Here is a 23189-nt window from a genome sequence, read left to right on the forward strand (position 1 = left end):
GACCTGCACATCTCCTTTGAGCTTTCTCCTTTGAACAGTTCCCTCCCTTCTGAGTTTCTTTTCTAAACAGCTAGCCATGGGCTCAAGTTTTCCTGAAACTTTGCAGGGAAGGAGAGTCCATGACATTAAATTCTATAATCTAGCAAGAAGCTATCAAGTTAATCTAACATCCATTTTCTGTATTACAACAAACTGTTACTAGTAAGAGTGTTAGAATTAAATAGAATGAAAGGAAATTTATTTCTGTCAGATGAATACTGTAGGACTTGAATCAATGTGTTCACTGCAGACTTGTAGAGCAATTTCACGTTGCATGATTTGCGGAGGTATAAATATATGCCAAATTGCATTGCTAATGTTAAGAAGATATACCAAGAGGATAATTTAGATGAAACACTTCTGGATGGATTTAAATGTGCTGTAATACAAAAAGATTATTTTTTTCATCTAAAGGGATGATATTGATTGAGTAATAATCTCTGCCACTAATTAATATTTTAGTTTGGAATGGCCAAATACCTCTCCTGATACTAGAGAGACACAAGAGACTGCAGATGCTGGAATCAGGAGCAACAAACAATCTGCTGGAGGAACTCAGTGGGTCGAGCAGCATCTGTGGGAGGAAAGGAGTTTTCGACATTTCAGTCTTAATGCAGGGTTTCGACCCACAATGTCAACAATTCCCTTCCCCCCACAGAATCTGCTCAACCCGCTGAGTTCCTCCAGCAGATTGTTTGTTTCTCCTGATACCAGTGTTATTCTGCTTCAGTTTTACCATGGGTTAGATTTTGACTGACTGGTAATCTGATAAACTAGTAATCTGTTTTACATCTCTATCGATTTTTATTTCCAATGTCTGCAATGCACAGTCTACTGCGCAGGCATGGAACAAATGGCAGGCCACCATGACAGGAATAAGTCTTGGCTCAATGCAACATAAACACCAATGAAAAGAGGATGTCACGGAGCAGTGGAGATGACTGGGTACAGGGCAGGCACATGAGGGTGTTGGATATCTTTTCTAAGTCAACCTAACACTTTCAGATAAGAAAGGCCTACTTTTTTTTCAGGTGGATACAAAAGAGACCATGACGTTGTTTGAGGAAAAGCAGAGGAGCTACCTGGCCAATGGCGTACTTCTCATAGAATCATACACATGGAAAAAGGCCCTTCGGCCCAACTATTTCATGCCGACCATTCAGATTGTGAGAGCTCACTGAGTGCAAACAGACCACTGTAATTCCCTACATGATAACTATGAATATACTTCAGAAGTATTTAAATGGGTGTAAAGCACATTGGGTATTTCTGAAAGGAATGAGAAAGGCATCATATAAAAGTAGTTCTTTCAAGTTGTTCTTACCCTTGTCAGTACATGATAATTATTAGCCTTTTTCTCTGGACATTTTTTATTTGCTGTTGGAAACAAATCCCTCACTAAATCAGGAAAAGTATGAAGACCATCACTTTTATCATATAGCAGGATTAGTAGAAGTAGGGATGTAGTCATCTGAGTTGAGGGTGAGGGGAACTGGCACAGCAGAGGAATTGAGGCCAGTATAGATCAGCCATGGTCATGTTAAATGGTGGGGCAGGCTTGAGGGACCTGTTGGCCTACTCTTGCTCCTGTGATCTTGAAGGACCTTCAATCTCATCTCCTTCAATGAATAGAAAGCAGTCCCATTCATGAACAATTGAGATATAAACGTATGTATGATTCAATTGAACCATATCTATTAACTTGATACCATTTACGATGATTCCATTTTAGCAATGCTATCGTCATTTGAATACACAAGGTTGAAGGTAGTCCTCCAGGTCATAACTCCCATGAGACAGTCCTTAAGCAAACTTGCACTTTGTTATAGGTACTTAACGTGCCACGTGGCGCTTTAAAAGGAAGTAAGAAAACAAATTGGACACTAAGTCAGAGAAGTTAATATCTGAAAATCTCAAAGGAGGCTTGGAGGTGGAGAGATGTTAAGATTCAGGGAATTTCAGAGTGCAGTGTATGGGAGCTGAAGGCACATTAATTTATTGGTCACTGAGTGGCAGCAAGTTTGCAGATGATACCACTGTTGTAGGCTGTATCTCAAACAGTGATGAGTCAGAGTACAGGAAGGAGATAGAGAGCTTAGTGGAATGGTGTCATGACAACAACCTTTCCCTCAATGTCAACAAAACTAAAGAGCTGGTCATTGACTTCAGGAAAGGGGGTGGTGTACATGCACCTGTCTACATCAATGGTGCTGAGGTAGAGAGGGTTGAGAGCTTCAAATTCCTGGGAGTGAACATCACCAACAACCTGTCCTGGACAAACCACATGGATGCCATGGCCAAGAAAGCTCACCAGCACCTCTACTTCCTCAGGAGGCTAAAGAAATTTGGTTTGTCCCCTTTGACTCTCACCAGCTTTTACCGATGCACCATAGAAAGCATCCTATCAGGATGTATCACGGCTTGGTATGGCAACTGCTCTGCCCAAGACTGCAAGAAGCTGCAGAGAGTTGTGGACACAGCCTAGCGCATTACGGACACCAGTCTCCCCTCCTTGGACTCTGTCTTTACCTCTCGTTGTCTTGGTGTAGCAGCCAGCATAATCAAAGACCCCACCCACCCGGGACATTCTCTCTTCTCTCCTCTTCCATCGGATAGAAGATACAGGAGCCTGAGGGCACGTACCACCAGACTTAAGGACAGCTTCTACCCCACAGTGATAAGACTATTGAACGGTTCCCTTATACAATGAGATGGACTGCGACCTCACGATCTACCTTGTTGTGACCTTGCACCTTATTGCACTGCACTTTCTCTGTAGCTGTCACACTTTACTCTGTACTGTTATTGTTTTTACCTGTACTGCATCAATGCACTCTGTACTAACTTAATGTAACTGCACTGTGTAATGAATTGACCTGTAAGATCGGTTTGTAAGACAAGTTCTTCACTGTACCTTGGTACAAGTGACAATAATAAACCAGTACCAATAAACCAATACCAATTATTTATAGAAGGAGATGTGATTAGAGATCAATTAAATGGCGACACACTTGCTTTTACTAATAGAAAAGTCTGCCACATGGTAAAAGTGCTGGCCAAATTATGTTTCCAGATTCAGTGAGATTTGACTATTCTTATATTTCAGGAGCTCCTATCAACTAAGGCAGACATTGATGATGAAATTCACCACTGCCTACAATGTGCCAGATCGGTCTTTGGTTGCTTGAGGAAAAGGTTGAAGTTCAAGACCTCAGACCTGACACGAAACTCATGATCTGCTGGGAAGCTGTGTTTCCTGCCCTTGTTTCTCCTTCTGGGACCTGGACTGCCTACACCAGACATTTCAAGGCACTTGAAAGATACCAGCAATGATCTGCATAATCCTTCAAATTTACTGGAAAGATACGTGAACCAATGCCAGTGTCCTCTCCTAGATCAACATCCCCAGTACTGAGGGCCGAATTACAATAAGTCAGTTCCTTTGGACAGGCCACAGTGTTCCTATGCCTGACATCAGATTCACAAACTGACACTGAATTTTGAGCTCTGTCCAGGGTAGGGATTACTACACAGGCAGAGGAAAAGATTCAAGAACGCGTTCAAAGCCTCCTTGATAAAAAACAACACCCTCCATCCTATGACCACTCAAAGTGGAGAAGGAGCATTTGGGATGATTTTGAGAACTTGAGTTATGCAGCAGGACCATACAGAAACCTTGTCGAGATGGCAGAAGGACTCCACAACCTCATAAACTACTGAGTCACCTACTCTATTAGGCACTTCCTATCCCATCTGTGGAAGAGTCTGCTACTCCCATATTGGTTTCATTGGTCACCTCAGAATCCACAAAATTGGAGTGGACACAAGTCGTCGATTCCAAGGGATTGTCTAATAGGAAGCTACTGAACATAGAATAGGCTACAGTTAGAAGAATGGCAATTTTGAGGGAGGCCGAGGAGACTATAGGGATAAAGAATGCAATCCAAGGATGGATGTTGTCACAGTGATGAGAACTTAAGTGAGGTGTTGATGGAATTAGGAGCCAGCAGGGTGATGAAGACAAGCAGAATGATTTGGAGCAGCAACCAAGAAGCTGGAGGAACTCAGCAGGCCAGGCAGCATCTGTGGAGGGAAATGGACTGTCGATGATTCGGGTCAAGGCTTTTCATCTGGTGTGGTCCCAGGCCAGATAAAGGGTCTTGACCTGAGATGTTGACTGTCCATTTCCCTCCACCGATGCTGCCTGACCCACTGAGTTCCTCCAGCTTCCTGTTTGTTATTCTAAGGTCCTTCTGTTCCTCCACACTTGTTAATATCCTCCCATCAATTGGACTTACAAATATGAAGCCATTTCACTCAATATAATAAAAATCCTGGTTGGTCAGTCAACCATTTCTACATAACACCTCATATCCTACCGCTCTCCAAGTTACATTGTGTCTGACCTGTGCCTCACCTCCACTTATGCGCCATCATAGCATCTCCCATAATACTGTTCCCTTACAAAAAATTATATTGACCTCAATTTTAAATACTTGAGCCTTTCGGGGAATGAATTCCAGACTTCCTCTACACTTTGTGTGAGAGAGTGCTTCCTGATTTCAGTCCTAAATAACCTAGCTTGGATCTCAAGGTTCCATCAGAGGAAATAGTTTCTCTGCTTCTACCCCACTGATTCCATGAATTATTTTAACAACCTCAAATAGATCACCCAGCAACCTTCGATACTCAGGGGAATATGGACCAAGTTTATACAATCTGTCTTCGTAATTTAAGACCTAATATCATTCTGATGATTCTGGGCTATAACCAGTCGAAAGCAATATATCTTTTGTGCACACCTATCTTGTGTAACGGTTCCCTAAGTTGCTTGTGATCGATCTTCATTTTGTTTGGTGTTTCTAATCAGAACAGGGTACAAATCAGAAAGAGACTTTGTTCCATGGCTATAAAAAAGACACTAATTCCAAAATGCTGTCTTTGCTTTGGAATATCCGCAATAAAGACCAATGAAGCGGGTGATTGTTTTCAAAGTCAACTACCACTCAGCTCACATCTGGGAAACAGGTCAATGGTTCTGTTACTGTTCACTATGCCTGCAGTTACTGCTTTTAAAAAATAATTCAATGTAGTTTCTTAGTATAGAGCAGCTAATGTTATTTTTCTTTCTATACCAAAATGAATTATGCAACATGCTTTAACTGTCAAGGTTTTCTTTAAATCTTAGTAATATTTTGTGCCACATTTCAGTCACACGTTATTATTTCAAGGCTGGTAGGAAATGCTGTCCATCTGCACAGTATTCCCTCAGGATGCCAGTTCAAACTCCTGAATCTTTCCGTATGATAGAGGCCCGGGGCACTCATAACCATGAGTCCATGTGGTTACACAGCATGGGAAAGCAAACACTAGGTCCTGTCCAACGGAGGGTCACTCCTATCAGGCACTGTTGGAAGAGCTGTGTAAAGAAAGAAGCATAAAATCAGGGAAGTCTGAGGTGTGATGAATTACTTGGGCTGCTACTGACCCCAATTAATCAAAGGACATGTAACAATATTGCAATAGTCTTAGGATGTGGTGGCTGACCCTGGGCATGTGATTAGATCAGTAAAACGACCATTGTTACAAGCACACAATCATACAAGAGGGTTTGCCCTCTGCAAATTACACAGGCAATGAGGCCCCAGCAAAGACTGATAGCACAGTTGAAGTATGCCGAAAGGTGAGCAAGTACCAACAATTATGTATCTCAGAGCAAACAGATGGTTACATTCTTCAGTTCCACATCATGGGAAGTGTTATAGGACCTGTGGTATCCCATATTAGCCAGGGCATTTAGCAGAGGAGAGAAAGTTAGAGACAGCAAAATAATCTACCCATCCCCCATTAACATTTTTTAAATCAATAGATTTTGTAAATGGATGGCTTGATTTTGCTGAAATTTGCTGGAATTTTTCCGTTGTATTTGCTGGTGAGTTCTGCATTCCTGTATGAATACAGAAGTTGGTGAAGTTCTGCTGGCAGCTTCCCAGGTGCTCTGTGTCACTGGACTCCACACAGTAAAGCAGGTACTTGCTGGAATCCTCCTACATTTACACAGGGGAAGCTGCACTGGAACGCTGCAACAGGTTCAAGATGGAGCAGGATCTGCAATGCTGTTCATTTTAATGGAGGTTTAATGGCTGTGAGGAACACAGGTAAGAATGATTTTTTTTCATATATTATAGGCTTGCAGTAATATCTTTAATTATTTTAATGTTGGTTAGCTTTTTTTAATTTTAAGAAGTACTTTAATTTTTAAAAATTATTTACTTAATTTTTAATTGTTTCGAAAGGTTACAAGGATGAATCTGGAATTACAAGGATATTCGTACTGGGAAAGAACAAACAGATTGAGTCACTTCTGAGAGAAGGTTGAAGTGTGTCCTGATAGATTTCTTCAAAATCATGAAAAGTGTTGATAGAGTGGATGCAGAGAGAATGTCGAGAGCCATCAAAACCAAGAAATGCAATAGAAAGCCTTGCTTTATCTGAAGAATGATGAGACTGTGGAACCTGCCACCATGGTGTGTGGTTGTTGTGACTAGTATAGATGCATTGATGGGGAGGATGGACAAGCATGAGAGAGAGATGTAAATACAGGGTTGTATCAATAGATTTTAAATAAGGAAAGTTGGGGAGGCTCAGTTAGAGCATAAACACCAACATGGACAGTTTGAGCCAAATAGCCTGTTTCTGTGTTATATATCCTCTGTAATGCATTAATCCTCTTAGGGCATTCAGAAGCATTAAAAAACCTTGACAGATTTGACATGACAAAGCTAAAGGCATGGGTTTGAGTTTCTCAGTGGATTTCAATGGGCGAAGCTCAATCTGGCCCAGCCATGTGCCTAAGTTATGTTATATGAGGCCTTGGCAGGGTGCAGTGTGCTGCCACTCAGCTCCAGGACAATCTTGGCTAGAGAGATCACCTCTCTGAACATGCACTATTGAAGTTGTTCAGCAATGAATAAAGGCTGCAAGCTCTACTCTGCAAAACCCAGACCAATAGATCTTCATTAGGCATTCTGACATGGTGTTGCATTCATCAGTCTTTCATCATTTTATAAAGTTTTGCAGTGAACATAAAACTTGTAGTGTGCCAATGCAACATGATGGCAAAAGAGCTGCAATGAAACAAAGAGCTGATTTATAAGAATATATTCTTTACACTCCATTGTGACTAATGGTTTCAATGCAAAGCAGATATATAACTGAACCACACTGCCAGAAGCAAAATCACCAGGAAACACTAAATAATAGAAGAGTATTGCATTGGCAATCCAATCAAATTGTAAATTTAACAGGTATTAACCACAAAATTTTTATATATAGTGTATAAATATGGCTTGAATTTTTTGTTTTTTATTTTTGGTTTAGTTTAATGTTTTTTAATTAAGTGGCAAAATCTGGTATCTTAGCTTATTAAAAAACATTCAAGAAGTGCATGAACTTTCAGTTTCTATAAGACACAACTAAGCACAGTCAAAGTCTAATAGCCTTAATTAATTCACCTTAACTACATTGTCAGAATCTACATTTTTTCAAGTAATCGTGAGTATCTTTTGCTTCCTCGCCCCCTTTCCACCTGCACTTTTATTCTTATGACCATTTTCACCATCGTCACACTCTGACCAGGTCTAAAACCAGAGTGCATGAGTGTAAGGTGAGAAGGGAAAGATTTAAAGGGGATCTGAGGAGAAAGCTTTTCACTCAGAGGGTGTTGGGTACGTGGAACAAGCTACTGTGTTCTCGGTAGTGAAAATAGAACTTCCTTTACCCTTAACATCCTTTCTCAGAATCTCAAAACTGTAGATGTTTTAACTAGGTTCTGCCCTGTAGAAATCTTCAGACATAGATTGGAATATAAGAGAAACAGGAGAATGAGTTGGCCCAATTCAATAAGACTCTGACCAATCTGCTCTTTGGCATCAACACTGTTTTCCTCCTGATTCCCTATGACCCTTGATTCCACTGTCCAAAAACCTATCTGTCTCACCTCTGGATATATCCAATAACTAATGTCTAAGGCATAGAATTCCAAAGGTTCCTAATCCTCTGGAGGAAGTAATTCCTTCTAATTTCAGCCTTAAGTTGCTGACATCGTATCCTGATACTAGTTCTAACCTAAAGAGAGAAAAATACACAAGATGCTGGAGGAACTCAACAGGTCAGGCAGCATCTACGGAGGGAAATGGACAGTTGACATCCAGATGAAGGGTCTCGACCTGAAGTGTTGACTGTCCATTTCCCTCCATAGATGCTGCCTAACCCGCTGAGTTCCTCCAGCATCTTGTGTGTTAATCCAGATTCCAGCATCTGCAGTCTCCTTGTGTCTCTAAAGGGAGAACATTTTTGCAGCACTTATCCTCTCATATTCCAACGAAACTTACATTTCAATGAAATTTTTTCTCATGCTTTTCAAATTTAGGTAGTACAGACCCATTCTGCTCAATATTTCTTCACAGGATAAACCCTACATTCCAGGAGCTAATGAAAGTTCACTGCAGTATATCCAAGTCCAAGACAAGTATGTCTTATGGGTGGCAGAGTGGCACAGCAGGTAGTGCTGCTTCCTCATACCTCCGGTAACCCAAGTTCAGTCCTCACCTCCAATGCTGTTCCTGGATGCTCTGATTTCTGCTCACATTCCAAAGACAAGCTGATTGGTAGGTTGATTACCCCGAGTAAATTACCCCCAAGGTGGATAGGTGGATAGTGTAGTTAAGAAAGCTCATGGGATGTTAGCATTCATAAGTCATGGGATCAAGATTAGGAGCCGTGAGGTAATGATGCAGCTCTGCAAAACTCTGGGTCGACCACACGGAGTACTGTGTCCAGTTCTGGTTACCTCATTATAGGAAGGATGTGAAAGCGTTGGAAAGGGTATAGAGGAGATTTACCAGGATGCTGCCTGGTTTAGAGAGTATGCATTATGAGGAGAGACTAAGGGAGCTAGGGCTTTACTCTTTGGAGAGAAGGAGGATGAGAGGAGACATGATAGAGGTATATAAAATATTAAGAGGAATAGATAGAGTAGACAGCCAGCACCTCTTTCCCAGGGCACCAATGCTCAATACAAGAGGGCATTGCTTTAAAGTAATGGGTGGGAAGTTCAAGGGAGGTATCAGAGGAAGGTTTTTTACCCAGAGAGTGGTTGGTGTATGGAATGCGCTGCCTGGGGTAGTGGTGGAGGCAGGTACATTGGTCAAATTCAACAGATTGCTAGATAAGCACATGGAGGAATTTAAAATAGAGGGATATGTGGGAGAAAGGGGTTAGATAGTCTTAGGTGAGGTTTAAAGGTCAGCACAACATCGTGGGCCGAAGGGCCAGTATTGTGCTGTACTGTTCTATGATTCTATGATTCTATGATACTATAATGGAACCAGCTGCCAGAGCAAATAGTTGAGGCAGGTACATTTAAGAAGTATGGACAGTTACATGGAAGACAAGATTTTAGAGGGCTATGGGCTAAGTGCTGGGAAATGGGATTAGCTTGAATATACACCTTGGTCAGCATGGACAAGTATGGGCTGAATGGGCTTTTTCCGTGCTGTACAACTCTATGACTCGATTACTCTAGTGTGGTTGGGTGGTAAGAGAATCAGGACAGAGTTGATGGGCATCGAGAGAGAGAACAGGTTTCGGGGAAATAAGTGGGGGAAATAGGATCAATGGGATTGCTTTGATAGCCAGCACAGACTTGATGGGTCAAATGGACTCCTTCTGTGTTGTGAGAAATAAGGAGACCAAAACTGCACCTAGTACTTCAGTTGCAGTCATATCAGAGCACTGCACAGCTGCAACAAGATATTTGCTTCATTCCCCTCACAACACAGATCAACATTCCATTTGCCTTCTTTATTAGTTGCTGTATCTGCATGCTGACAGCCAGTGCTTCTTGTATGGGGACTCCCATACTTCTCTGAACACCAACACTTAAATATCTTATGCCCTTTAAATAATACCTTCCTTTATATTGTTCCTGTAAAGGTGGATAACCTAACATTTCCCCAGAGGATATTCCATCTCTCATCTTTTTGTCCATTCATTTGAACTGTCTATGTCTCTATTAAGACTCCTTAATGTGTCCTCCTGATCACTACTCCCTGATTTCCTTCATTTCCCTTTCTATTTTAACCTTCACATGTGTGTTGTCCAGTGGTTTTTGTCCACTTGTCTAGGTCCCAATGATTCAGAGTATTTCAGCAGAAGTCTCTACTCCAGGCTGAAAATGATCTAATCATTGTCTTTTCATTGGTCTTACCAAGAATTCCATTGCATAACATGCCAACTTCTGCAGTCCAAATTACCAAATCATTTCCATTTCAGTTGCAATGGTTTTTGGTAATTAATAAAGCTAAGTGGATTTTTTTTAAGCTTGTCTAGAATGGCTGGTTAAATAGAGATCTCCATTGAATGGATAAGTACAAGAGTAAGAGCAGGCAGCGGAATTTAGCACAGAAACATTGACATGCTACTTCCGAAAGCTGCTAACAATATTAAAAAAACAGTTTTTAAACCAAATTACAGCAATTCGATAAGGATTAAGTGACTTGACTCCAATAACTGCAGCAGATACATACATTACTGCAAGAATTTGTTAGTAAAACTGTTTGACTTGTTCACTGAGACCAATAAAGCTTTTCCTTTTCCTCATTCAACATATCTATGGTCTGCAGATCGCACGTGATGTATCATTGATACTAATGCAGCTCAGATTTGGTAATGGATAGCAATTATGGCAAAATTGTGTTGATGTGTCTGGAATGCCAGAGTGAATGAGTACACTTCTGTGCTATGAAGACAAAGAGACTGCAGATGCTGGAATATGAAGCAACAAACAGTCTGCTGGAGGAACTCAACAGGTTGAGCAGCATATGTGGGAGGAAAAAAATTGTCGACATTTTGGCGCTAATTTACTTCAGGGGTCCAGGCCTTGAAGGGTATTCTCCATCAATCCACAGCACTGCTGGAGATGTTTCTTTGCACAAGTAGTTGATAGTGAGATCCTGGATGAGAGAGAGCGTGCACTTTGTTTCACAGACCATGACCTATACAGTCTTGTGGATAAGGCAGAGAGAGCATGTCCTCTGTGCAGTATGTGATGAGAGGCCATCTAGAGTAGATCTGGTCGCTGAAAATGCCAACTCTTTTCCTGCAGTGAATCTTCCACAGCTGGGAGAAGCGCAGGAAGAAATTCCATGACCCAGCAAGATATGTAAAGGATGAGTAATGTAACATTTCAAACAATACCTCATATTTGCTGCCTTCAGCTACAATACTCACATTCCTATCTCACTAGGTCAATGGTCAATCCAGCCTCCCTCTTACACCCCTCATTTCTTTACCCTTTGTAACTCACAGGCACCGCGACATTGTGGGCCGAAGGTCCTGTTTCTGTGCTTTCCAACTCTCTGACTCCTTAAAAGTAAAAGTAAGGAAACATCCAAGCAATACTAACCATTGCACAACTTTATGATGAAAATTCAGAAGTACATAAATGTGAGCAGGACTAGAGGGACAATTTTGAGAAAGCCACATCTGCAGGAAATGCGTAATGGGGAGGTGAGGGGGTGGGAAGGAATGAGGAGGAGTGTGATATGAGAATATTAGTTGCAAAAAAAGTAATAATTTTGGCAGAGATATGGAATTGTATTGGGAACCATTTAAGGAAGTGGGAAAAACAATGGATTTGTTTAAGCACAGCTAAGTACTAAGGGAACATTATGGAAGATTTAAGATGTATGGGGAAAGCTGAAGGCATGGAATAAAGCACAAACTAAGCATGACATAAAGAGATTAAACATTACAAGAACTAATTGGTAAGACAAAAAGGAACCATAAAATTAAATTATTAATTCACATAAAACAAATTAGTAATATAATACCATGGGCAAATACGTAAACAAAGAAAGGAAGTCAGGGTAAAAGTAAAGCCTTAAGAGATGCACAAGATCACAGGTGCTGACAGCAAAATGAAAGAATATTAAATAATCACTTCGCTTCAGTATTTCTGGGACACTAATCAGGTGGGTTTGACATTAAAATAGACAATATAAGCATGTTTAAATTAAAAAGTGGAGAAATATTCAATGAGCTAATAAAAATAAGAGGATAAAACTCCTGATCCAGATGGATTCCATGTACATACTTTAAATCTATCTTCAGAAAAAATAGTGGAAGCTCTATTACATATATTTATTGATTTGTTTTAAAAAGATGAAACGTCTCAGGAGTGAAAGATAGTTAATGAAATACCTACGGCTAAGATGATGAACAGGAAATAAAAGTGAACAGCACAACATGTCTAACGCACTCCATGTTCAGTTACATCAATGAGCACTGACCTTGCGTGCGGTGGAAATATGCGCTATATTGAAGGGAATTTTGCAAACATGCCAGTTTAATATCAGGAAGTAAGAAAAATAACAGAATTGTTGCTGAAGGAGAATTAGAAAAACATTTAGAAACCAAGAATATTACAAACAGTCAGCATGGATTTTAAAAAGGGAAGTTTAAGTTAAGGAGGTAATAGAGGGAGGACAGGGGTAATGAATGAGATATAAGTTATCGAGATTTTCAGAAGCTCTTCAGATAGGTGCTGTGTATTAAATTAATGAATTTGCAATGAATACTAAGAGATTAAAAGTGAAAAAAGATAATTGCAAAGGCAAAGAGGAGCCATTAAATTAAATCTTCAATTAAAACAAAAATATTGCACTGGTTCATACATTAAAAAAGAAAAGTTGAGATGGGAACAAAGCCAAGTAGCAGAATGGTTAAATAATTGACTTCAAGACAGAAAACAGGAGAGGAAGGGTTAAGGGTCATTATTCAGAATGGTAGAAGGTGAAAGGTGAGGGTCACAAGGGGCTCTGGGCTGGGACCACTGTTGTTCACAATTCTTGCTAATATTAGAATCAACACAATTCCTATCTTCAACACTAAATTCACAGGTGTTTTGATGTTGTGGCAGGATCAGTGATAATTAACACTGATATGTGTGAGGTATTACATTTTGAAAAGAGAAATAAGAGGTTGTCTCTTACTTTGAATATCAGAATTTAACGTATAAATCACTAAGAGCAATGATGCCGGTTAATAAGGCCATAGTAAAAGTACTGGGGTTTTTTCCTAGACGATAGAAATAAAAGTTGAGAAGCTATGCTAAATTTGTTTTGAACTTTGGTTAGACTACACTTAGGTCACACAATAGGAAGGGTTAGATAGCCCTTTCGTGAAATGGGACAGAGAGATGACTCAACAGAAGTCTTTACAAATACAAAAGGTTTTGTTAGAACAACCACAAAGAGAATATTGCCATGTATGGGGAAGAGCAAAGCAAAAGGCCAACAGTATAAGGGACGTCACAAGAAATCATACAGGAAGAAACATACTTACTCAAAGAATAAAAAAGGTGGCAATTGCTAACACAGGGAATGGTTGAAGTAAATATAATAAATACATTTAATAGAAAGGTTAACTAAACATTTGAGGAAATTGTGAATGTAGAATTATTATGATGGAACATGGGAGGAGGCTAGAGTGGAGCATAAATGCAGCATGAACTAATTGGTTTGCCCGATGTTCTATGTAATTTCTATGCAATATTTCAAGGGCATAAATGTCATGGAAATTGAAAACCAGAAGTATTTTTGTGGGTTAGGATAAAAATAGTAAGGAAAAGGTAGTTTGAATATGATGACACCATAGCATAATTTAGTACGGTAATTAAGTGCAAATATGCAGCACAGTTTTGCTGCAGTAGTGCTAATTGTGCTTTGCATGCCAAATCATATCACAACTGCACATCCAGCAATCTCTGTGCCTAAATGCTTCATGTGCACTGAAGTCCACGATGTACTTCCTCAAGGTGAATTCTGTGTGCATGCAATCACTGATTACACCTAGCCATTTGTTTGCAGGGAAAATTACATTGCTTAACACCTGAAAATGTTATGCTATCCAATAGTGTTTCTTAACACTGTCTGGTGTTTACTTTTGGTATATCATTGCAAAAATTGTTGTTTTTTAATAAATATGCTACATTTCACATTCTCTCTTCTTGGAAGAATGAATGTATGACAGCTTAAAAAACACAGTAATAAATAACATGTTGGTAATCAGCCACTTCCAGCTTTAAACATTAAGGGAAAATAAACTGGTTGGTTTTCATACCTGTAAGTCTCTCATTGCCACATGTTATATCTCTAATGATGTGAAGCTTTTGGATTGGGCTTTTTTGACTTTTTTTTTATAATTTAGTGAAATTGGAGATACCTTGGAGATTCAGAGTGAAAACAATGTCTTGAAGCATTCCTTGATGGCCCATGCTTTATAACTGTGAGCTATTACTTGAGCAGTCTTAGTATATAGGAATGCTTCTCAAAGGATCTCATCGTGATTGTTGTAAGATTAAATAAATGTCACACAAATTGGCAGCTCATATTCCAGTTTCTCCACTCTTAAAAATGTATTCTCAATGCTGGAACACACCTGATTGACCAAAGGTTTATGCTTGAGTTTTTAATTATATTTCTTATTGCAATAACTGCAATTAAGATTATTGTATCTTTTTTCATATTTTCACTTATAGGAAAAGTACAATTTAAAAATTGACTTGGCTACTTGCATCTTTGAGACAATCTCATTGCTTCTGTGGGATTTTGTTTTTATCTATTCACGATCCAGGATCCGGGTGCTGCTGGTAAGCCCAGCCTTCATTGCCCATCTTTAACAGCCCCTTGAGAAGGTGTTGGAGAGCTGCCTTCTTTAACCATTACTATTCTTCTGGTGAATGTATTCCACAGAACTGTTGGGTTAGAAGTTTCAGGACAATGCACTTTACTGGCTGGACTTTTTCAACCAGTAAAATCTGTCCTGTGTAGTTTCTTTTTTTCTGTTTCTACTTTTATTCTGACACTTATGAAGGAAGAACAAATTGTCATTTATATTCTGTTTTATCATGTCCCTGGGATGCTTTTGTAATGTACTCACAGCTACACCATAGGAAAGTGCAGCAACCAATTTCAACTAACAGCAAATAAGATTGAACAACTCATTTGTTTGGAGTGATGGTGACTGAAGGACAATTGATAGGCAATACCCAACCTTATTGAACTGTGCTTCAAATCTAAATTTATGGAAAGAAGAGATTCTGTTTACCATTTCTTACAAATGAAGCTATTTGCAGCAGAGCAGCACTCCCCCAGAGCTGCACTGAAGGATAGGTCTGGATCTGGATCTGTCTAGCCTTGATAGGAAATGAAATACAATCCTGTCACTAAGAAGCCAACAAATTGCCATCTGATACATCTGGATGTTCCAAGAAAGGAGAAAATGAATTGAAATGGCGAATTATGCCATCCAGATAAAGGTTCTCGACCTGAAACGTTGATTTTCCATTTTCCTTCACAGATGCTGCCTGACCTGCTGAGTTCCTCCAGCATTTTGTGTTTTTTTTTTGCAGACTGGCAGGAAATGGTGGAGGTGACCACATCCTTCTGAATCGTGAGTGATCTGGAAGTCCATTAAAAGCAAAATTCAGAGGAAAGGAAATGTAGGTAAAAGTTTTAATGTCAGAAACATACCCTTTCTGTATGATGGAATTTTATTCCTTTTAATGTCATAACATTTAGAAAGAATCATTCCTTTGCTGATTTAAAAGACGTGGCTAGAATGGCAAAATCTTCCTTCAGCACATTTCATAGCTCAAGCTTAGTTACACACAAGCTCTCCTGCCTGTGTAATTATCTGATTTATTTTTTACAACCATCATTGTTTTGTACCGAGGGCCTTGTCCCTTCATTTGGATCTCTTGCAATACAGAACACGAAGGGATCAGCTTGACCTATGATACATTTGGGAAATCTAAGGCAAATATTTAACACTTCACTATATATAAAAGAGAAATACAAAGAAACACTAGGGAAATTAGACAATAATGTTTTTTTTCGCAGTGGCAAACTGATGTTGCTGAAGTCTGCATTCTTAAAATGAGCTTCCAGTGCAAAATGGGAAGATTTCAAATTTTGCAAAAACAATCTCCACCCTTTGTTGAGATCATTGAAAAATGTCTTCAGAAATCTGTCATTGACGATACAGCATTTTATTCATCAAACCTAAGCAACAATAAGATCAAATCTTATTGGAGATTGTTATATTCTCAAAGCATAGGTTTCAGGTTCCCATTAAAAGTTTGGCTGATTTTCTGCACATGTGTGTGCTGAAATTGAGAAAAGAAATTGCTTTCAAATATGGATCGAGAACATGTCCTAACATCTTCCTGATTGTCTTTGCTTCTCTCGAACTGTTTAATAAGTTCCCGTTGTTTATTTAGTTCTTATTCACAGGGCCTTTAAGCTAATCTTACTGTACAAAGGTGCTCTTTAGGTACTTGCCCAGCAGTCAGGATCGAGCCATCTAGTTCATTCATTTCCATTGTACAGTTTTAACAGGAAACGCTATATTAAACCTTGGATGATCGGGCTATATTTTCTCGGCAGCATTCTTTGGCAGAAAACATCTTTATCATAATGGTGACAACATTTGTCATTGCCTAATCGTGACTGACTTTAAATAGGAATGATGAAAGATTTCCCACTTTAGTGCAGATTGAGCAATCGTGCTTGTCCACTCAACTCTACTCTGATGACAAGCAGCATACAGAAGGAGCCAAGTGGCTGGGATTTACAAAGTTATGCAGTTAGTGCAAAGCTGATGCCCTTTGTTAGAGTTTTTTTCTAAAAAAGCTTTGCTACATAAATGGATTGAAATCTCCTTGAATGAAAGAAACATGCATTAGTGTGTTACTGTGGATTCTTCTGTCTAAAATTAGTGAATGTCAACCTATTCGTAAAAATTGTGCTATTCCTTTATTAAAATGGGAGAGAAAGAAACTATTCAGATGGTTTCAACATCGGTTACTAAACAGTCTACCCTCATGTTAAGGTTTCTGCAGAGTATGTGATAAAATTACTTTGAACTTTTAGGTGCTCCTGTTTTGTACAATAGTATTTCAAAGACTTTTTTGGCTGGCTTTGCAACACCTGGAGTGAATAATAAAGATATCTTAATACAGATTGATGTATTTTGATATCAAAACTTGCACAGTTAGTTTCAAACTGAAAGCTTTCAGAACATATTAACTGAAAGGTTAAAATTGCTCTGAAGTTAAAATCAATGTGTAATGGACCAGCAATTGATATGAGATGAACCAAATGTTGAGTCAGGGTTCAATTAGCAGCTCACTCAGTAAGAATCAGGTGGCATACTATAGTAGACCAAATATTTAACTTAATGAAGTCCTCATAACCTTCTGTACACAGCAATCATCTCCACATGTACACAATACACTTGCTATATCAATCTTCCCTCATTTGAGAATCAGACACCACTACTGGTTTATTATTTCTCTGGAACTATTATAACATACATCATCTTTAAAGCAAGATTTTTGATAGTCAAAGGCATTAACATTGGACATTAGTTGTAGTTCGGAGAATGATCAGCAATGATCTGATTGAATTGTGGAATAAGGAGCATTCAGAATGGTATTCAGAACCTCAATTTCATGCACACAGAAGCCCTGTATAAATGGCAGAAAGAGTGCACCATCTCACCAACCACCCAGTGGTCTGCTCCATCAGGCACTCCCAGCTCTATCTGCGGAAGAGTTTGTTATCCCCAGAATGGCCACAACAATCACCACAAAATCCCACAAACCTCGAGTGGAAACCAGTCATCCTTGAGGGACTGTCTAAGAAGGATACTGGATTAATGGAGCTTAATTGCAATATCTATCAACATGATTAGCAGAGCTTTGTTAAATGTCAGAACTAAACCCCAGGACTGTTTGAATGTATCAGTACTGGATTGGGTGCAAAGCCCTGCTATAATTACAACATGCTCATATTTCTGATTATTTGTTTTGTTGCTTCTTATTAAAAGGCATTTCACAAAAGGAATCAGGAGCTATTAAAAGAACTATTTAAATGAATGGATAAATGCATCCTAGAATGGTAGAACAGTCTTCCGGAGCTGAAGGGCCCTTTTCCTATATTTCCGAGAGTCAGACCAATAATCACATCCTTTTTCACCTTTACCACATGAACCCCAGCTATATTCTTTGTATCTTAAGCAGATCATTTCACTTGGTGAAAGTGCACAGTGTGTGTCTTCTCTTCACTAATCATCTGGCTCACCAGAAGGAGGGAATAGTGCAGTGTATAGTGATCTTTAAGGGATGAAGGAGCCCCCACACCATGTGCTGAATCAATTAGTGGCCTTGCATTTGCAAGTGCCACTGGTATTGATGTGATAGTTGTACAATTCCATGGATTATGTTACATAATGAACCACAAACTGTTGCCAGTGGCAAGCTGCACATGTTTGCTGATGACATGTAGAAAATGTATGGATTTGCCTTATCTCTGACATTTAAATACACTCAACAACTCTTGTAAGTTAATTAAATCAGTTTTAAAATCAAAAATTATCAACATGTTTAGTGTAACGCTATTACAGCGCCAGTGACCCGGGTTCAATTCCAGCCACTGTCTGTAAGGAGATTGTACGTTCTCCCCATGTCTGCATCGGTTTCCTCCGGGTGCTCCGGTTTCCTCCCATATTCCAAAGACGTACAGGTTAGGAAGTTGTGGGCATGCTATGTTGGCGCTGGAAGCGTGGCATCACTTGCGGGCTGCCCCCAGAACATTCTATGCAGCAATGCATTTCACTGTGTGTTTTGATGTACATGTGACTAATAAAGAAATCTTAAAACAATAAAGAAAACACATGTAATACAGAAGACCTCATAGGTGTCCTTCTCCCTTGTAGCCTTCCCTATCCATTCAAATGAATGAACTTGTTGTTCCTGTGCCAGGTTCAGCAGACAGTTACCATGGAGTTACATTTTGGGGATTCTGCAATGTATGTCCCATTGCTGCAGATTCCAATATCAGAGTGCTGCTTGGAATTGCCCAGCAGAACCTGGCCAGCAAGTTTGGGAGTTCCATATTTGTGCAGGAGTTAGAAACTTGCTGATACTCAGGGAGCTATATGTTGGCTGTCCTGTGCAGAACTGTTGGAAGTTGCCAAGAAGTTGTGTCATCCTGTCGCTGGTCAAAGTCCAATGTACCAGATATGATGCTCTCTTGAGAGAAAATATTGTCATCTGTGGCAAGCACTGGTACTGCTCGCTGCTGATTTTTCACTTAATATTGTGACAGACCAAAGCAGAAACGAAGTTGTTGAAAACTTGGTATGGCTGGCTTCATCTGATTCCACAGTTCAAGACATTATAAGTTAAGGGAGCACATAAAAAGTCACATTCATGTAACAAGCATATGGCCGTGCTGGTGTTAGTAAATGACTGTGTATTATGTGCTAAGCTTGATGAATCCCTTGGAAGATATCATTGTAAATGTAAATTGCAGCACAGTGTTGTGTGAAAAGGTTCTTTTGGAATCTTAAAGATCGAGGGCTCTGGACACAGGCTTTGGATTTTAAAAATAGTTTAATCACAAAAGCAAACATGGAGGCAGAATGAGTGGGACCAGATGTACACTCACACACACACACGCAGGAGACCGCGAACATGAGGAGGAAATCGCAATGAGGATGAGACACACACACAAACACACAATAAACAAGGTGCAGCTTATCAAGGGATAAACACTTCAATGCCTGAATACCTTGATCTAAACAAGCATTGGCTCTAACACTCCCTGGAATCTGACTAAGAGGCTCCCAAACCACATGGTAGTGCACAGTCTTACCAGTGGTCTCTGCAGCATTGTCTCACTATTCCTGAGGAAGTTGAAAGAGAGAGACCAGGGGATTGCAACACTCTTTATCGTGCTGGGAGGCTGGGTGGATCCTGACCAGGTGATTTAGACAGGCCAATGGTTTGGAGGTCAAGGACAAAGGTGCCTGCCACAGCCAATGGTCAGACAGGTTCAGGGACAAAGGTGCCTCTCCAAAGCCAATCCCTATGCCCACACCTGATGGGTGGGGTGGAGCCACATCTTCATTGACAGTGGTGTCACTTCCGATCCGAGGAGCAATGCTGTCCTCCGACCAGCGGGGTCAGTGTTGTTACTGTTACGTGACAGCCATGTGCTCTCCTACTACACGCAGATATGTGAATTTTTTGATTATGAAAAATACATGAGGTGTAATGAAAGAAGGCTACTGTCATGACATTTGTGATAGTAACTGTGTCACTATTTCAGGACAATGAATAATCATTACTGCCGTTGCCCAGAAATGGAAATAAATTGATAAAAGGAATGAATGGTGTGAAGTTTGTGAGGCCGGGAATGAGTACCTGGAAAAGAATGGAAGGAATGATGCAGTAAGGATACAGGCCCTTTACTCCAAGCACAGCCATGCCCATAGTCATCTTCATAACAGATTCTTCAATACTTCATTATTATAAGTAGTCATGGCCAGGGTTAAGTTGCTTGTTACATGTACATTTCTTAACAAGCTTTTATATGTTGAACATGCGTTGGTTAAAGAACTGTGGCCAAGGTACCCTGCCCATCAATAACTTTTGTTAATGTTGACCATTCAATTATCTTGTAGTCACAGTTTACTTAGTCCTTCTCACATTGAATGGGGCATAGGTATAAACATACGTATATAGACATTTAACACAATGGCCAGTATGTTTGTGCATTGAGAAAGCACAAGGGCACTGACCAGACTTTCTTTATAGTTCTGATGAAGGGTCTTCGACCTGAAATGTTAATTCTGTTTCTCTTCCCACAGATGTGGTCTGACCAGCAGATTATTTCCAGCATTTTCTATTTTTATTTTAGATTTACAGCAGCTGCAGTTTTTTTTGATTTTCTCTTTCTTTATCAGACTTACTGAAGTTACGTGCAGCTGAGATATCAGCCAATGTTACGTGGCTGTGCTTTCAAACAGTACATTCCACCACAGTTGTCCCTTCTAGAGGTGCTCCCGAATGAGTCACATTCTAGCCAAGCTTGCTTTAGTACAGTTGCAACACTGGGGATCTGTTCAACAATGTGAAAAATTGCCCAAATATGTCATGTCCACAAACAGCAGGAAAATCTGAACACCTCCAAATCAAGCTACTTTCAATTATCAGGAAATTGATTGGCAATGTCATTGACAGTGGTCCAAAGAGCTGAATTCCAGAGGTGAGGTGAGACAGCCCCAGTAAAACTAAAGATAATGGGCATCAAGATGAAAACACTCCAATGATTGGAGACATACCTCACACAAAAACAGATGCTTGTGGTTGTTGGAACTCAATCATCTCACCCTCTGGACACCACTCCAGGATTTTCTCAGGGATTTGTCCAAGACCCAAACATCTTCAGCTGCTTCATCAATGGGTTGCACAATGTTCAATTCCATTTGCAACTCTTCAGAAAATGAAGGACTCCATGCATGCAATTCTGGAGAGCATTCTGACAGAGGCAGATATGTGGCCAGTAATCTGCATCACTATGTGCCAGACACTAACCATTCAATAAGATAGAGTCTAACCATCTATGTTTGACATTCAGTGGTATTATCATTGCTGAATCTCCCACCATCATTATTGTGGGGCTTCCAATCATCAGCTTGACACCATCCAAGCCAAAGCCGTTTGCTTAATTGGAACCCCATCCTCACCATTTTTTGTACTGTGGCTGCAATGTGTACTGTCTACAAAATGTACCACATTTACTCACCTCGGCCACTCCAACAGCCCCTCCTAAGCCCACAACCTTTGTAGACAAGGACCCAGAGGACAAGGGGTTGAGGCATATGGGACTACCAACCTGCTTCCCTTCAAGTTGAACACCATCCTGATGTGGAGATATATCGTGCCTCCTTTATCAATACTGGTCTAAATGCAGGGACTCCCTATCAAAAGCACTGCGGGTTTACCTTCACCAGAAGGACTGCGGCATTCAAGAAGGTGGCTGACCACCACCCTCTCAAGGGCAGTTAGGGATGGGCAATAAATGCTGGCCTTGCCAGTGATATCCACATTGTAAAAAAAGAATAAAAAGATTCTGGACACATAAGACATACATGCGTAGAAGCTGGATCAGGTTGCGACTTGTGACTTATGTCTGAGGTCCATTAATGGAGAGCTGAACCAGTGGCTGAATCTACCATGCATGATAAAGGGAGCATCATGCATTCAAAATGCACATGGACTTTTTTTTTCCAAACTGTGATCAAATCTGTATTTGATCTGCACTGGCACTGACCTGAAACATTAACTGTGCTCCCTTCTCCACAGATGATACCTGCCCTGCTAAGTATTGCCAGCATTTTCTATTTCTGGTGTAAGTAGGTGCTAGTTCACTGCACAGCAAAGCTTTAGTGCTCCTTTTTAGGAGTGATTCATGTTCTAGGTTTCACTTTCTCAGTCTGCTCTACTCCGGCTGTGCTGACATTGCTTCTTATTGTGGATGTCCTTCATCTTCAGAGAGAGGCCATCCATTTCCATGTGGTCTCCATTATAACACACCATCTTTTTATATTTCAGTGCCAGAATGATTCTAATAGTGACTAGACGTCCTTTCAAAGCTGCTCCTACACCCATAGAGGCAAGAATACTGTATTATTAAGGCAAGATTGCATTAGAGTTCAAGTTCCGCTCAGCACCCGGAGATTATTGGTGCCAATTCTTCAGTGCAGACTTCAATGGAGTCCATTCTTCCTCTGCCAACCAGGGAAACCCTCGTGTTATGACTATGGAGCTCTACCTGATTGCTATCAGACTGACTTCAGAACTGGAGAGCTTATAATAAAGCCTTTGACAAGCCTGGCTGTGAACAAATAGACACATCTACAGGAAGCAAATCAGCTTGAATGACAAGCAGCTTAGGAAACTGAACTGATAGACCCCTGGCTCATGGTCAGAGTCTTTTTTTAGCAACTCAATTGAAATGTTCCTCTGAAATGACATTTTCAGGCATAGATCTACTTTTAGTTCAAATTGTAAGATGCCTTTAGTGCATGAATGCAGATCTTTGACATTAAGTTAATTGGAAGGGTAGATAACCAAAGGGGTGAGGGGGATTGGTTTCATGCCAAGCACCCTTCAACATTTTTCCAGAATTAAAATTTTACAAATTGTATGTTGGAAAGAATGGTGTTTTTCATTC

The sequence above is a fragment of the Pristis pectinata genome, chromosome 4 (genome assembly GCF_009764475.1).
Source record: "Pristis pectinata isolate sPriPec2 chromosome 4, sPriPec2.1.pri, whole genome shotgun sequence".
Lineage (NCBI taxonomy): Eukaryota > Metazoa > Chordata > Chondrichthyes > Rhinopristiformes > Pristidae > Pristis > Pristis pectinata.